This window comes from Caretta caretta, chromosome 3 (genome assembly GCF_965140235.1).
Source record: "Caretta caretta isolate rCarCar2 chromosome 3, rCarCar1.hap1, whole genome shotgun sequence".
Classification (NCBI taxonomy): domain Eukaryota; kingdom Metazoa; phylum Chordata; order Testudines; family Cheloniidae; genus Caretta; species Caretta caretta.
The window spans coordinates 108268124-108282085 of NC_134208.1; the positions used below are offsets into that span (position 1 = coordinate 108268124).

Below are 13962 nucleotides of genomic sequence, written 5' to 3' on the forward strand. Positions count from 1 at the left end.
AGATAAACTAAGGTTAAGTGGCAGAACTGAAACTCATCAGCATGTAGTGTTTTCCAAAAATCAGTGCAGTGTCAGGGACAGTTATATCATTTCTGTGGCCTGCTGAGTTTCCATATGAACCAGGTTAGTACAGACAACACTTCACAGAGATAGCATACTTAAATACACAGATGACAGCTGAAAAGCACCCTCAAGTATTATTACTCATTAAGTTACTAAAGGGTAACTATTAAAGCTAAGAAAAGAAAATGTGGAAGAATCATTCATATGGGGTTCGTTAGTCAAACTCTCAAACCTCACTAAAAATTTAGATGTGATTTAGCTCAAAGGATGGGTGAAGTTTTGGGAGCCTTCTGATGTATAATACATCTGTTTTGCTAGCACAGTAGCAATATATTGTTGCCATTTAGCCATGATCCATTAGAGCATTTTTAACACAATGTTCCATCTTAAACCCCAAACCCTTTAACTTATCAAGATGCTGAAGTATTTTCCTCACATCCACCCTTAAATCTAAATATTGGCATAACATTTAAAATAGGAGAAACTGCCATATCAGGTGGTGTAGGGTGCCTAGCACAAGGGAGAACCATTCTTGGCTGGCCATTAAGTACTGTAGTTTGCTTTTAACTACACTGATACCAGATATCAGAGTAGCAGCCGTGTTAGTCTGTATTCGCAAAAATAAAAGGAGTACTTGTGGCACCTTAGAGACTAACAAATTTATTTGAACATAAGCTTTCGTGAGCTACATCCGATGAAGTGAGCTGTAGCTCACGAAAGCTTATGCTCAAATAAATTTGTTAGTCTCTAAGGTGCCACAAGTACTCCTGTTCTTTTTACTGATACCAGAAAACATCCGCAGAGAGGAATTGTCTGAGCAAAAGCTCAATCACTCATACAAGGGTATATGGATCATCTCATTCTATGATCATCAACGATAGATATTCTCTAGGTTCCATCCAGCTGAATTTACTTGGATGGCATCAAGAACAATTTATTTCAGTTAACTGAATAATAATCTTAAAAGTATCTTGTTTTAAGATAGTCTTATGAACTATAAAATTACACATTGCACTTATATACACAGCAATGAAGACAATACTGATTTCTGGGTGACCAACTTGAGACACTCACTGCTGGAGCCACCTAGTAGTCAGGCCGGGGCATCTCCTTTCTGGACAACCATTGCTGACAGCCACTCCAACCCTGCAGTGGCCTGCTCCTTCCACAACTCAGCCCTTCAGCCAGGTTGTTCATTTGTGTCTGTCCATTTAGGGGTATATAAAGAGTCCAGAGAGTAGCCCTCTTAAGCAAGGGGCTCTGGGCTTCCCCTTGGATCAGGGTCTCATAGTCCAGACCCTTCTGACTTCAGGGACTCCTCAACTGGATTCCCCACACCAGGGGGAGACTTTTGGTACCCGCAAGGGATTGGTAGAGGAATCCCAGTCCACCCTCTCCACCAAGTTGTAATTTAGGACCCAGTGGTAAGCAGCTAAGTCCTGCATCAATTAGAAGTAACAGAGGAGGAGGACGACCTTGGTGTATTGGCAAAAAGAAAAGGAGTACTTGTGGCACCTTAGAGACTAACCAATTTATTTGAGCATGAGCTTTCGTGAGCCACAGCTCACTTCATCATTCATCTGATGAAGTGAGCTGTGGCTCACGAAAGCTCATGCTCAAATAAATTGGTTAGTCTCTAAGGTGCCACAAGTACTCCTTTTCTTTTTGCGAATACAGACTAACACGGCTGTTCCTCTGAAACTTGGTGTATTGGTTGATCATAGGAGGACTATAAGCTGCCAATGTGATATGGCTGTGAAAAAAGCTAATACAGTCTTGGGATGCATCAGGAGAGGTATTTCCAGTAGGGATAAGGAGGTTTTAGTACCGTTATACAAGGCACTGGTGAGACTTCATCTGGAATACTGTGTGCAGTTCTGGTCTCCCATGTTTAAGAAGGATGAATTCAAACTGGAACAGGTATAGAGAAGGGCTACTAGGATGATCCGAGGAATGGAAAACCTGTCTTATGAAAAGAGACTCAAGGAGCTTGGCTTGTTTAGCCTAACTAAAAGAAGGTTGAGGGGAGATATGATTGCTCTCTATAAATATATCAGAGGGATAAATACCGGAGAGAGAGAGGAATTATTTAAGCTCAGTACCAATGTGGGCACAAGAACAAATGGATATAAACTGGCCACCAGGAAGTTTAGACTTGAAATTAGACGAAGGTTTCTAACCATCAGAGGAGTGAAGTTTTGGAATAGCTTTCCAAGGGAAGCAGTGGGGGCAAAAGATTTATCTGGCTTTAAGATTAAACTCGATAAGTTTATGGAGGAGATGGTGTGATGGGATAACACGGTTTTGAATATTCATGGTAAATATTCATGGTAAATAGGCCCAATGGACTGTGATGGGATATTAGATGGGGTGGGGTCTGAGTTACCCAGGAAAGAATTTTCTGTAGTATCTGGCTGTTGAATCTTGCCCATATGCTCAGGGTTTAGCTGATTGCCATATTTGGGGTCGGTAAGGAATTTTCCTCCAGGGCAGATTGGAAGAGGCCCTGGAGGTTTTTCGCCTTCCTCTGTAGCATGGGGCACGGGTCACTTGCTGGAGGATTCTCTGCTCCTTGAAGTCTTTAAACCACGATTTGAGGACTTCAATAGCTCAGACATAGGTGAGAGGTTTTTCGCAGGAGTGGTTGGGTGAAATTCTGTGGCCTGTGTTGTACAGGAGGTCAGACTAGATGATCATAATGGTCCCTTCTGACCTTAGTATCTATGAATCTAAGTGTTTTGACCAAAACTATGACTATAAGAGTTATGATTTTATTTCATTTATCGAGGTTTCTCTATACTTGGATCTGTGCTGTATGCAGCTCGTCTTCTTACTACAGTTTGTTACAGAGTAGCGTATAATCTTCTGTAGTCACTATCTCTCATAATCTTCTTTATCAGTTTGCCCTTCTCTCTTTCTTATAAGTAGAGAATAGCTTTGTCTTTTATTTTTTTCCATTTTTAAAGCTTTAAAAAGTAGTGATTATACTAGCCTGTCTATCTAAATGCACTTTTACAGGATTCTCTGAAAATGTCTTCTGTGTCTGGGTGATATTATCTCTAGCTATTGCTAGAGAAACATCAGTTCTGTCAGACAAAGACATATACTAGATTGTCACTTGTCTTAGCTCTGATATCTCTTGGGAGTATTTTGGATCATACTGACATTTATTTCAGAGGTTCACTATGATCATCTTTAACAGGGTCATATATAACTGAGTTACTCAATCATCTCTCTCCTTTTTCAATTGAATTCTCTTGTAAATCAGGTTATTTGGTTGGCTAAATGCTTTACCTGTTTTTCTGATACCTTGTCTGCATTGTCCTCTCTGTATCATACAGTGTTTGTACACAGTTCTGACAAAATGAAGCTGTTTTCAATTCTGCTATATTTCTCCCTAATTATACTTTCATACAAAACAAATTGGAAATGTACTGATAATGGATGGAAACTATCTTAATAAATCCCCTGTGCTGCAAGATATAGCATTGCTAGGCTCTTTTGTTATACAGTAAGTAGATTCAACCATTCAAAATAAATGTTAGACATTAAAGGGATGTTATTTAACACAGTGAATAATTAAAATATCCATTTCTCATACAGATGCTAGCACTGCTCATATATTTTGCCTTCTTCTGTATTGCCATATTCTCTTGCTTAATGGAGAATCTTCTGTGAAAAGTAGTAAACGCACAAGTAACTGAAATGCAAAAATGTGCAACAATTCTTTGTACGTAAGGCCTGTCCAACATCCATTGAAGTCAAGGGAAAGATACATGTTGGTTTCAGTGAGCATTTGATCAATCCTTTGTATAGCATCTTCCATCCAAGGATTTCAATGTGCTTTTAAAAACTTCCAGCTTAGCCTCACAACACTCCTGTGAGGTACCATAGATAAGTGCTATGCCTCTTTTGCAGATGGGCAAACTGAGGGACAGAAAGTTTCTGGGGCCAATTTACCACCTCTTTATTTATTTTTCCCAGATAAGGGACTGAAAAGTCCATAAGGGCTGTCTGGCAGAATTTCTGTTGGTGGGGATGCATTCAGCTTTTGCCTCCTTGTGGAAGTGACAGCAAGTCTAACCCCTGAAACCATAGCTCTCCTAAGATCTATGTAGATCAGGACATTGTGCCACTATACAGCCATCTAGCGCCACCTCCTGAATGAGCCATACTCCTATCAAGTACCACAAACGACCAAACTGCATTAAGTTAGCCTAGAAATCCCTTCAGGGAAGGATGAGGTCATGGAAAGCAGCTTTCATTCACCATCCACTGAACCTGATCCTATGGCACAGCCAAGGACTGGGTGAGATGAGAGAAAGGGTGAGCATGCCACAGGACTGGCTCACCATCTCTATTCCCCTCACCCCTCAAGTCTCAGGGAAGAGCAGCATGTGGCCATATGTGACTTGCCCAAGACCCCACAGGAAATATTCAGCAAAGCCAAGGAATAAAGCAAGGTCTCAAGCTAAGAGTACAATCAAATATAGAGGTGTCTAAATGCCATCAGTTGCATCAGCACTTATAGGCACTTGCAAATTTGGAATCTGCTTCTAAAGCTTTCCTCCAAGTTAAATGTTCTGGAGTTAGTTTTTGTGGAACTATTCATGCAATAGAAACTGCTTATATTTCTGCATCAGAGCCACAGTATCATCCTTCTAGGTGCCTCCTCCTTCCACTTCAGTCTAGGGCCAGCCTAGTGGCTTGTAGCCAAGTCTAGGATTCTGGCAACCTAGGAGCTGACTTTCCAGAAAAATACAAGGAATCTGCATCCCACCTCTGTTCTAAGAGATTTCAATTATTACTTATAGATATCCCCCCAACAGACTGCTTTTCTGAATATATGCAGCAAGTCTGTCCCAGACTTGTATTTTTAGCTTAAATGCTTGTTTGCATTATTTGACTAAGCATAAATTGTGTTCTTGACTACATAACATTTAAAATAAATTCAGTCTTAGGAAGTTTTGAAGAGTTATTAAAGTGTTAAAATTATACTTTTCTCTCTTCTCCCTCTGATTTTATGAAACAGACTTATGCAAAGGGCAGTATTTCAAGATGTCAAATTTTAGTTTGAGTGAAAATGCAATGATTTGACAAGAAAGCAATATCTTTATTATTTGTGTTTTTATTATTATATTTTTTCCTTTTCTTATTTCCCGTCAAATTTTGAAAAGAACAAAAACATTATGCCACAGCAACTTCTAATTATGAGGCCCTACAATGCACTGTGTCACCAATTCTTAAGACAATACAATTCATTCAACTTTCCTCCTTAATTATACATTTCCTTTGTAAAGTGTACTATTAATAATTATCCATTTCATTCATTTGTATATGTCTAAAATAACCAAGGTGTTTTTCAGTGTTTAAAGTTAGGCACTACTAGTAATACAAATAGGTCCAATAAATTAAAATTGCTGAACGAAAGAGGCAACCGAAAAATTTTGAAATTTCAGTGAATATGTTTAAATGTCAGTTTTTTGACAAAAATGGATAAACTCACCTTTTTTGCTGAAGCACTCACTAGCTCTCACTGACTTCAAAGGGTGCTACTCAGCATTTCTGAAAACCAAGACACTTATTTAGGCTCCTAAATAGGGATTTAGATTCTCTAACTATAGGCAATCGGTAATAGTTAAAAGTTGTTCCATATTGGATTTTTTTTCCCCACTTCATGTGTTCTGCAAGAAATTGTGCCACAAAGGGTATTTTCCCCATCCAAAACTTTAAATTATGAGTATTCCCATTCACAATACTACTTAAACGAGTTACAATACCACTCAGATGAACAATATTAGGTACATGCTTTGAGCTGCTCAAGAATTTTTCAGTGACCCATTTTCCCCACCAAAATTTCTGATTAATCAAAACTAAAACTGTTGGCAGGAAAGGATCAGTTTCAATTAATTTCTTGACTTGAAAAAAAGAATTCAAAACAAGTTTCAAGATAGTGTCAAAATGCCCTATTTTAACACGTTGTAAGCAAAAAAGAGTTTCAAAATTTGAGCTAATTATATATTTTGTTTTAAATTGGCCAAATTTAAATGAAACATTTAATATCATTAAAATAAAGCATTTTGATTGACCCAAACAAAAAATAAAATCTGTATATTGATTTGCAAACTTTCTGAGATACTGAATTTTCATCCTGATTTGGGATGGATTTTTTTCTTTTGAAAGCTCAAATATTTTTCTCATATGGGAAAAACATTTCCCACCCAATTCTACATGTACATGAGTGTTTGCATGAACAGGTCCTTAGATTATAAACACCCCAGGAGTGGAAAGTCAATGGGACTTAGGTTCCTCAGTAACTTGATCACTTTATTTTATATTTTTAAGCTCTTATCTTTTTATATGCCAGTAAAGTGGCACTCTCAGCTTTGGCAGTATATAAATAAATAACAAACCAAATAGCTTTATCACTGTCTTACCTTGGTCATGTCAGCAAATACATGTGTGTTCATTTTATGGTCCTCTTGCAATCTTTCTCCTCATGCTTTATTTTCTCCCGTAACTTTTTAGTTGCCTCAGCCTGTTATAGCTAAAATAGACAGGATTTGAGAGCAATACTGTGTAGTATACAACATGTCAGGAATATTTATTCTAAATGGATTTTTTATGTGACTATATGAGATACAAAACATACACAATGTTGACCATGAAGAAAAAATGCAGCACCAGAATTATGAAGACATTGGAAATGTAAGATGTCAAAACCTTTGATTGATCAGGTATGTCCTTGAGATTCATTATATTTCTAAAGATATTTGAAGATTTTGAAAGTCATTACCTGGGTCTTGAAGGCATAACAGCGTCACCTGGAAAACAGCAATAAAAACATTGTATTTCTCATCTTTAATTACAGAACAGAATAAATGTTGATTAACTTGGGATATATGAATTTATAGCCCCTCGACAGCCAACCTCCTTTAATGTGATCAGTTTCAAGTATATCTGCCAAATCAAACTGTAAGAATCCTAGCCTGATTCTGCGTACATCACAACCACATCAGAGATGTTTACAGTTTAAATCACAAACCACAGGACCCGCCTATTCAAGGAATGGAAGGATCTGTGGTTATAAATTTGTTTTAGACGGAAGGCTGAAAATTGAGAAGCACAAGTAATTTATTCTATCCAGAATGGTTGAGAAATGAGCACCTTCACTGAGAGCAAAGTCAAGTTAGAAAGATAGCAGTACTGTTAATAATTAATTTCAGTCTATTGTGACTGGCATCCTGGCTACGATACCACAATATCCAGTCAGAAACTGTCATATCTCCCAATGTGCAGTAATCCAGTTGAGATGCATTGTGCCTTGCTGTGGTACTGCCCAACATTATAAAATTAAAGCAGGAAATACTGTCAGAAACACCCACCTCATTTAATGTAATTAAATCTAATTTGGAGAGTAAGTCTAAAGCACTGGCCCAAAGTTGGGAAATCTATATATTGCAATCCCCATGTTAGGGGTTCGTAAATCATGTTTTCCCCCTGAACTTCCATCCATTTTTTTTTATTTAACTCAGTTCAGAAGGAACCATTTCACATTTTCAAATTATGGGATACTGTGACTCAATCCTGCTGAAATAAGCATATAGTGAAAGCAGTTGAAATTTTCTATTTATATGGCTCAGTTTTCTTGATTTGGTACATCAAAGTTTGGGTAAGCTCTCTCTCTATGGAAGAAATACTATCTATCCAAGGTATTTGCAATAATTCTCAGCTCTTTTATAGTGTTTTTTCAGCAGTAGATCTCAAAGCAATTCACAAATATAATGTCAATATAATTAGCCCCATTTTTATAAGGCAGGAAATTGAGGCACAGAGAGGTTAAGTGACTGGTTCAAGGTTACCCATAGGCCAGTGGCAGAGCCACGAACAGAACCCAAGTACTCTGAGTCCCTCACAGAGGCCTATCCACTAGGCCCCGCTCTCTCATTTGCCCCTTCTCTTACTGTAGTAGCTCAATGCCTCAGAATCTTTCAAAAACGTATCCTTCAACATCCTGTCTAAGTAGGGAAGTGCTACCATCCCCATTCTACAGATGTGGAATTGAGGGACACAAACTAAGCTCAAGGTCACAGAGGAAGTCTCTGGCAGAGCAGGAAACTGAGCCTCAATTTCCCAAGTTCCAGACCATAACCACTGAATTATCTGGTCCCTTGGTGCAGGTGTCTTCCATGCTCATCTCATACGTTAATTCCTCAAAGTCTCTGCTAGTGTAACCCACACACCTTTGGGGTATGGTGTTCTGTCAGGGAGGGGGGGGGGAGAGAGAGAGCACTCTACAGCCATAGCTAACAGGAAGTTGGCTTTCAGCTCATGCAGAAGAGGCTCATGCACTAAGGTCGCGAGGTCCCTGGTTTGATCCTGCCCACCGACAACTGGGGTCTGTTGGCATTACACTAGCCTCCTACTTAAACTTTTGCCTCTGAACAGAAAAGTGTCAGAGGCCATTTGTTCTGCAGATGTTTTTAAAATGAGGGCTTTTAAAAATGTATTTTTGATACCTGTTACAGCAATATACAAAGTTATCTAAAGTGAAGACTGGAGAAAGGCCATAATGAATTATTCACCAGTTTTCTCAGTGTGTAGGACCTGAGCCTGCACCACTGAATTCAGTGCCAGCTTTGCCATTGCCTTCACTGGGTGCAGGATCAAACTTTTAATGGATAATGTTTTGAAATGGTCTGAGGCCTGGTCTCTTTGTTAGTTGCCTTAATTTGCACCTGCAAAATTTGCTCCACAACATAAATTTAAGGTTTCAGCCACAAAATTTAGAACAAGAGCTCTTATACCTCAGAGTGTGGAAGTTTGGATTCAGGGATTTGTCTTAGAGCAATATAGTGATGGAGGGCTGTGCAATTTGATTTCCAGATCTCCCTCCCTATGTCTAAATTTCATGATAGTTAGAATATAGGGTTTTAGTTCAGGCTCAATTCTAACAGAAATTGGCTGCATGTCACCTTGTCGTCATTTTCCCTGGGGCAATGTTGATTTTACCAATCACTAGTCAGTCTATGGGCTCTTGAAATTCCTGAGTGTTCTGTATGGATCTTGGTGTTTGCAGATAGATCAAAGACTGTCTACTTGGTCCCCCTTCCTCTTTCAATGTACTTCTGTAAAGGGTGGATATTTGGTTTCAATGTGCTTACAAGGTTTCCAATGGCTAATTTCAGTAGCCAGAAATAGTATTCCTTGAAGAGATTTCTGCTTTACAGAGCATACACTCAGCTTTCACCAGGTTCCTATCGCTCTCTGAGCGGCTCCTAGACAAGGCTTTTCTCTTTCTCTACAGTGCTTCAAAATGGAGGCCTTGCACTTCAAAATCAGCCAGTCTTGCTCTTTTAAGGTTGACTGACCAATCAACACACAGAAATCAACAAGATTAGGTGATGGGTGAATCTCAGATCCATAACTCTCTTATCCTAGTAATTCCACATGCAATTAAATAGAGTCCTGTGCAGATCAATCAGTATTTGTCACATTTCTAGCTTTGATCCATTGTATGATTATTTTAGGAGTTTTAGTTCAAACTTCACAAACTGTTAGTGTCAATGATTTGCATATTTATTTCTCTGCAATATTAGGGTACGATAAGGAATGTCTAAATAGTTTATTTAACAGCAAGGTACTTAAATACATTATTTCTTTTGAAATTATTATACTGTTCTGGCACTGTGGGTAGATGGCAAAGTACAGTCAGTCCCATTTCATACAATGGTATTACGGTTAAAAATGTTCATGATATAAGGAGCTGATTATTTAGGATTGTTCTCTTAGAGTTTGTAGATGAGATGATTGTAATTGTCTTCACTTTTGTTTGCACACTTTAATAAACAAGTTCCCCTGTCACATTTAATATATTTTATTATAGGCCCTGGAATTTATATTGCAAATGCAAAAAAGTTGCTGTACACAGCGTGGGGAATTAATAAATATGCTATGCTATTCAGATGGCTGCAAGTTGCTATTGTAACATACTGTGGTTTAGATTCATTTTTAGTATCTATTTTTAAATATAGGAAATTAAGCTGGTTAACTGTGCCCCACCCCACCCCACCCCCAGAGTCAAGCAAGCACATACAACATACTTGTGTACATTGTACTCTGGTTATGAACACAAATGTTAATTACCCTAAACCAAACATTACACTCTTTAGGCAGACTTTTAGGACTTGATCCTGCAAGCTGCTGAGCACCTTTAACTTCAAATGAAGTCAGTGGGGATTAAGGCTTCTTAGACCCACACAGGTGCATGCAGCACCTTGAAGGGTTGACGCCGTACTTAATAAAGAAGGACCTATCAAGTAGTCTGTCTGTATACAAGCAATATTCCTGCTGATCTTAGCAGGCATGCCACCTGCATATATAGTTCAGGAGGAGTAAGGCCAGTGGAAATTGGTCCTCCACGTGGACAAATTGGGGAAAGTCCAGAGAAGAGCCACAAAAATGGCTAAAGGTTTAGAAAGCATGACATATGAGGAAAGATTAAAAACATTTGGTTTCTTTAGACTGGAGAAGAGAAGACTGAGAGGGAACATAACAGTTTTCAAGTACATGAAAAGTTGTTACATGGAGGAGGGAGAAAAATTATTCACCTTAACCTCTGAGGATAGGATGAGAAGCAATGGGCTTAAATTGCAGCAAGGAAGGTGTAGATTGGACATTAGGAAAAACATCCTGTCAGGGTAGTTAAGCACTAGAATAAATTGGCTAGGAGGTTGTGCAATCTCCATCACTGGAGATTTTTAAGAGCAGGACAGACAAATACCTGTCAGGGATGGTCTTTCGTCCTGGTATGAGTGCAGGAGACTGGACTCGATGACATTTCAAGGTCCCTTCCAGTCCTACGATTCTATGAAATAAGTGGCACCTATTTTTAGTTAATTTGCCTGTATGTTGTAATAAGTCTGAAATCAATCATCTGTTTCTCAGTAGGCCCAGTAAGATAAAGAATTACTCACCCATTTATATGTTACTCTAAAGCATTATTCCCATCTTCTCTGTAAGTAAGTGGAAGACATATTGGGTGTTTGATTTAACTGTGTAGCACGCATGCTGGTGTTGGAACTTTGGGGTTATAATTTTTTTGGGGGGTGGGGGGTGGATATTCGTTCTTCAAAAACTTGCTTTGATGTTGGGTTATTATTCCTGCCAACCATTGCTTAACTGAAAGTGTTTTATTTAACAAAATAGTAGCCTTATTGAAAGAATGCATTTAAAAACAGTTCTGGGGTTACTGCAATGTCAGAATTATTTGAAATTTTTGAAATGTGTTTTCTAAGATCTTGCTCTGATCGTCTTTAAATTACTTTTCTTTTCCCACATCAAGAACACTTATCTCTTTACTTTTAGAGCATTTGTGCACAGAGGGCTCTCACAAAATTTCCTTGATAGTAGCCATATGGAAGCTATAAAGTCCCCAGAAAAACATCTCTTTCCTATATTTAAAGGGAATGTGATATTCTTATTCTAATATAAAGATTTATATCATTATTGGACACTAACCACACTCCTTTAAAATGAGAATAAGATAATGGTTTATGATACTGTTGCTCGAAATGGTCTGCACTTCTGAAGTTTAGCTTGAATGAAAATATATCGAGCTTTGACAGAGTCTGCAGCAGTGTTTTGTAATCTGTATAATGTTGTCACATTTACAAGCAACTACCATGGGAAAATATTGTTCTTTTTATGACTACTCTCTCTATTTCAAATGTTTCCCCTGACGAAAGAATTTCACATACAGCACAGAATTAGGAAGTGGTGTATCTTCTGCAAGAACCATATTCCTAAGTGGAATACAAGTCCAAGCTTATTTCACTTCTCTAAAACTCCTAAATGTGTTTTGCTTGTTACATTCCATTTGTTACTCTATTTTTTCTGTCCTCCCATTTCTGGCACACTCATATCCTGTCCTGTAATATGGGACAAATCCTGGCCAATACACCACCCTCTTTGCACAGCCAGTATAAGAACAGCCTTCAAGATGCCCCACTTCTGGTGGATAGTGGATCTGTGGCCATCAAACATGGCTTAAAGACACCTATGCCACCAACTCTGGAGTTGTGTCAAATATAGCTCAGCTGCATAAGAGAATCTGGAGCCACGTCTCTATCCCTTTTTCCTTTTTAGAGGAATATGTAAACTAATCACTAGGTTTGAAAACAACAAGTGGGATCCTCTTCTCCTCCAAGAAGTGGGACCCTAAAGATTCTCCCTGCTACTACCGCCGCACATGTTGAATGAGTAAGTTAATGTCTGAGTGTCTCTTCCCCCCCAACCCCGCAAAAAAAAAGTTCGCTTTCTACAAACCTGTAGGCTAAACTTGTGCAAAGTGGTATGATCATGGTCGGCATGAATGAGTTTGTATTCAGTGGGACAGTGAAAAATTGTCTCACAGCTCCTGATGAAAAAGCTAAAAGATGGTCTATTCACACAAATGAAAGCTTCCTCCCAAAACCACGTGTGAAGAAAGAGGTCTACATTGACTGTGAGAAGCAAATTTAATAAGGTTTGAACTTGGTTAGACTGAGTTGTAAGTAGAAAGTTTTTAGATTTTTGAATTTTTAGGGAGGGGGAGAAAAGGCAGAAAAATTTGACATTCAACTTTATGTATTAACTTTTTGCTTGTTAGAGCTCATCAAACTGGAAATCAGATATATTGAACATTTGTTAATTGGGCTTTGTGGGAAATGGTTTAAGATTTTTGAAAACTTTTTTGTCCCAAAACAGGATCAACATATGCAATTTCAAATTTTCATGAAGAGACAACCTCCTCTGCCCAAATCCATCAAGAACTTAAGAATGGCCATACTATGTCAGACCAATGGTCCATCTAGCCCAATATCCTGTCTTCTGAAAGTAGTGAATGCCAGATGCTTCAGAGGGAATTAACCGAACCAGGCAACTATTGCAGGATTCATCCCTTCTTGTCCACTCCCAGTGTCTGGCAGCTAGAGGCTTAGGACCCCCAGAGCACGATCATAGCTAATAGCCATTGATGGACTTATCCTCCATGAACTTATCGAATGCTTTTTTAACCCAGTTATACTTTTGGCCTTGACAACATCCCATGACAACAAGTTCCACAGGTTGAGTGTGTGTTGTTGGAAGAAATAAATACTTCCTTTTGTTTTTTTAAATCTGTTGCCTGAAACCAGTCACCTAAAACATTTTGTCTTGATAGTATCACAATGTTTCATTCTGATTTTAACCTTTCTTTTTAAAATATTTGTGTTGTGTAAAAAAACATTTAGTTGAAAATTTCCCAACTAGCTCTAGTTGTGAGTACAGTTTCTTACTGCTCACCGAGCCTGGCTTCTGACAATAACTAACCATGGCTCTTCTGCGGGGCTGGATAGAAAAAGTAATACATATCACAGATCTTCAGGATATTTCTTTTAACTTTTGGCTGAGGCTGGAAGAGTTTAAACCCTTTTAATAGGCAGAAAGGTGGAAACAAGTCCTTAGAGCCCATCTGAGCAGTAAACCTGGAGAGAAATTATGAGGATTTATGAGGAGAGGCTGAGGGAACTGGGATTGTTTAGTCTGCAGAAGAGAAGAATGAGGGGGGATTTGATAGCTGCTTTCAACTACCTGAGAGGTGGTTCCAGAAAGGATGGTTCTAGACTATTCTCAGTGGTAGAAGAGGACAGGACAAGGAGTAATGGTCTCAAGTTGCAGTGGGGGAGGTTTAGGTTGGATATTAGGGAAAACTTTTTCACTAGGAGGGTGGTGAAACACTGGAATGCGTTACCTAGGGAGGTGGTAGAATCTCCTTCCTTAGAAGTTTTCAAGGTCAGGCTTGACAAAGCCCTGGCTGGGATGATTTAATTGGGGATTGGTCCTGCTTTGAGCAGGGGGTTGGACTAGATGACCTCCTGA

The 13962-nt window shown here is 38.7% G+C and overlaps 1 long non-coding RNA gene across 5 annotated transcripts in view; it reads right to left on the minus strand.

The window, feature by feature from the left end:
• The window catches only part of LOC125634113 (uncharacterized), a 94960-nt gene that overhangs the window by 55242 nt on the left and 25756 nt on the right, over positions 1-13962 (minus strand). For 3 of the 5 annotated variants that reach the window (XR_012667682.1, XR_012667683.1, XR_007355803.2), the window contains exons 1-3: positions 6860-7193; positions 6501-6610; positions 5570-5628 (exon numbers count right to left, since the gene is read on the minus strand). This is a non-coding gene — a long non-coding RNA (uncharacterized LOC125634113). Of the gene's footprint in view, positions 1-5569; positions 5629-6500; positions 6611-6859; positions 7194-13962 lie in introns of those variants that run through there. The other 2 variants (XR_012667685.1, XR_012667684.1) reach the window with 2 other exon arrangements.